This window comes from Crocuta crocuta, unplaced genomic scaffold (assembly GCF_008692635.1).
Source record: "Crocuta crocuta isolate KB4526 unplaced genomic scaffold, BGI_CrCroc_1.0 scaffold36, whole genome shotgun sequence".
In the NCBI taxonomy this organism is placed as follows: domain Eukaryota; kingdom Metazoa; phylum Chordata; class Mammalia; order Carnivora; family Hyaenidae; genus Crocuta; species Crocuta crocuta.
In genome coordinates, this window is record NW_027532203.1 from 8,220,254 (window position 1) to 8,223,778 (window position 3,525).

The following is a 3,525-nucleotide window of genomic DNA, read 5'->3' on the forward strand; positions in this document are numbered from 1 at the left end:
CTTGATCTCATTTAATCCTGACCGCAACTTTTGATGTAGTGCTGTCCCCCCAATTTTGCAAATAAGGAGCTAGAGTAACTTGCCCATGAGCCCATAGCTAGTGCGCCAGCAACTACGAACCCCAACCAGGGCCAACCTACTGGCCTCCAGAGCCCACGCTTTGAAATTACAGAGCAAACAGAATTAAAAGATGTCCCCACTTCCAGCAACCATGGAGTCGATGCGTGAGCCCCTGGGCTTTCTTTTTTTTTTTCTTCTATTTACCGAAACCTCACCAAAATGGCAGGAATCATCATTCTGGCTCAATGACCATTTATTAATTACCAACCACATGTGAGATATGGCTTTAGCACTCTTATTTACATGATGGCATGTGAATCCTGAAAAACCATTGATCGAGTAAGGACCTCTCTCTCTCCTACATGAGACGTAAGGAACCCACAGCGAATGCCAGTCTTCAGGAGGAGTTCCAGGCTCTCAAAGGCTGTGAGTGGTACAGATAGAGATGGGATTCGGGTCTACTGGGACAAAGTCTGGGCCGCTTCACATAGGAAGTGGGACGAAATAAAGTTTGACAACACAGCATGGAGCGCATCGTGGGCTTCTGGCCCTGTGGCCCTCAGCTTAGTGATAGGGCATGCAGACGGACAGGGGGGTTAGGATCTGTCTAGAAGCTCTGCAAAGGTTGTGCTGACCAGTGCATCCACAGGCTGTCGCAGGAGCAGCAGACAGTAGGCGCTCCACAGAGATTTGTGTAATGAATAAAACAAAGCTCCCCACCCTTTTGTTTTTTTTTCAAAGCCAAGAAAAGCAGAATTTACAAACATCTATAGCCAAGATAAGTTGACAAAATCTTGGATGCACTGAAATTTACATAAATGGGACCCAGGCATTAAACTAAAAGGATGAAGTAATTTGGAGTTTTCCAAGTGGAAAGCTGTATTTGAGACTTAACTAAGGGTCAATAATATGTCTCTGGCTCCATCAGCTTTTCAGTCCTTCACAAAGTAATTTAAGATGCATCTGGTAGAGGCTACACGTAAGATCTACCGTGTATTAAAGTATCGATGCCATATTTCAGCTTAGAACATGATAGAAAACAGATGTCATATCAGTAACCTAAGTTTGGAGCACATAAAATACTACTGTGATAGCAAGGGAAAAGTGAGGAGCAACTGAAATGGGTCTAATGGTAATATTGTTCTTTGGGAATCTAAACCAATCCGTAGATCTCAGGAGGATTTGTGGAGGTAATGGAGACTTTAATATCACAGCTACACAGACAAAACATATTTATTTTGGGGAGAGAGAGAGGAGAAACCTCTTTCTTTCCATTCAATTGCTGAGCAGTTTAGGATTTCCAATTTTTTTAGTACAAAAAATACAGAACTACCACCACAAAAAACTCCTTGATTAGTAACCTCCGATAGTTCACAGAATTCAGTCATTTCTACATATAGCTCTTCTAGGTGTTAAATATACAAGGTTGAGGAAATTTGACCGAATATAGTGATATTTATAGAGTCCAAAAGCACTTTTATTCTACACTCATACATGCACACCACATATTTGAATTATAAAACCCTCCCTTCCTAACTGAAACAGGACTGATAATTTTTAGGATTCTTTTTAATCATGTTGCCTCTACTGCTTTATCTCTAAAATCATTCATAATCTGTGTCTCATAAACATAATCAAGCCATTGTTTTCATTACATTTTACCTCATTTTTAAAGAAAAGTTTGAGTAGAAAATCTAAAATACGATACTTACGTAACTTTCTTTTTACTTCTCTAAACCATCTCCAAATGAAACAAGTTCAGATTTTGCTACCCCAGGAAAAATTTTCTTTGAAGATTTAGGCCACACGAGGTGGCTACCAGGTGGGGTCTCAAAAGGAATTTCCCATAAACATTTAACAGGTTCCGCTCAACTTGGACCTACTATGATAAGGTATCAGTCTAGTCACTAATAACAATTATTATTACAAGAGAAATGAAAAACTTACTCTAAAATAAAATTCTTCATTCCACTTTGGGTTCAGCGTCTGGAAAAGAAATTATCTTGTAATATCTTTTACAGTCTTTGAAACATGAAAGTTACTAGTACAAGGCAGTCCATATATTTGCTTGAATGTGTTTCGTGATTAAAAATAATAGCTAAGAGATCGTCAAAATGGCAATAAAAAGAAGGCAGTCAGTCAGTTATTTGAGACTATTCTATATGCCAAACTAGATGGGAAGGGATGTATTTATGCAACAGATGATTCACAGATAAAGAAACCACAAATTGCATGCTATCCATCAGAAGGAATGCCTTCTGTCAGGGGCCTACAGAGAGCCATCATCATGAAAATATAAGCATATCCTTCAAGAAATTCACATTGATATCATTTCATCAAGAAGGAAATGAACTTTGTTTACTTCCCTCAACCTACCTCAAATCTGTTCTGGAAAGCAAGGAAGCAGGTGGCAGACGGGTGAAAGTATTCACTCTTTATGTAAATCCTGCAATCCGAGGAATATTACATAAAGGGCAATACTGGTTATCACACTATAGTACATGAATGAAACCCTGCCAGTTATGAACCAAGAGTGACTTTTCCCATCTCCACCCGTCAAATAACTAGCATTAAAAAAAAAATCTTGGGGCGCCTGGGTGGCTTAGTCGGTTAAGCGTCCGACTTTCGCTTAGGTCATGATCTCGCGGTTCGTGGGTTCGAGCCCCGCGTCGGGCTCTGTGCTGACTGCCAGCTCAGAGCCTGGAGCCTGTTTCAGTCTGTGACTCCCTCTCTCTCTGACTCTCCCCTGCTCACGCTGTCTCTCTCTCTCTCCTAGAAATAAATAAAAACATTTAAAAAAAAAATACAAAAAAAATCTTCACCCCTCTATTCTTCAATCCTTCTCTATCCATTCCTCTGTCCATCCATCTCCATACCCGTTGATTTGAATATTTATCTCACAAGGACACAGATAGGATACTTTTGTCCTCAGTATGGACAAAAGAGGGACTGCAAGCATCCTTTGAAATGAAGATGAAACACACTGTGAATGAATCCACACATACGTGTTTCTGCATCTGGACATGCATAACACTCAGAAGTACATCTCTCAAAAATTAGATCTAAAACCTGAGAATGAAAAATCGACACCTCGGCCGAGGCCTCGGTGCATTTTTAGTCTCAACAAGATTTGCCTTTATCCATCTATTTCCTTTCACACACTACAACACGAAGGAGCAGAGATAGAACACCAATGAAATGCACCGTAAAAAACAACAAACACACAGAATTCACACAACACCGAAGTGGCGTTTAAAAACAAAGACAAAAACCAAAACCAAAACCTCAGCACTTTGCCCACCCACAACTCAGGAGGGAATCCGATCCGGATCCGAGATGACGGGGCTTCATACTCTTGGCGATGAACGCAGCCGGGGCCGCTAAGGAGTGGCAGCGAGCGGAGAAGAAGGGAGGGGGCCGGCCAGGCGGCCGGGGAGGCAGGGGCGGGACCCGGCCTGGGGACGG

The 3,525-nt window shown here is 41.4% G+C and overlaps 1 protein-coding gene across 3 annotated transcripts in view; it reads right to left on the minus strand.

Annotated features, from left to right (window-relative positions):
• The window catches only part of NEDD4L (NEDD4 like E3 ubiquitin protein ligase), a 150,832-nt gene that overhangs the window by 145,692 nt on the left and 1,615 nt on the right, over positions 1-3,525 (minus strand). For 2 of the 3 annotated variants that reach the window (XM_077777562.1, XM_077777564.1), the window contains exon 2: positions 2,008-2,046. The exons of the other annotated variant lie outside the window; for it this stretch is intronic. The gene's annotated coding sequence lies outside the window, so the exon portion shown is untranslated. The remainder of the gene's footprint in view (positions 1-2,007; positions 2,047-3,525) is intronic. 3 annotated transcript variants of the gene reach the window in all.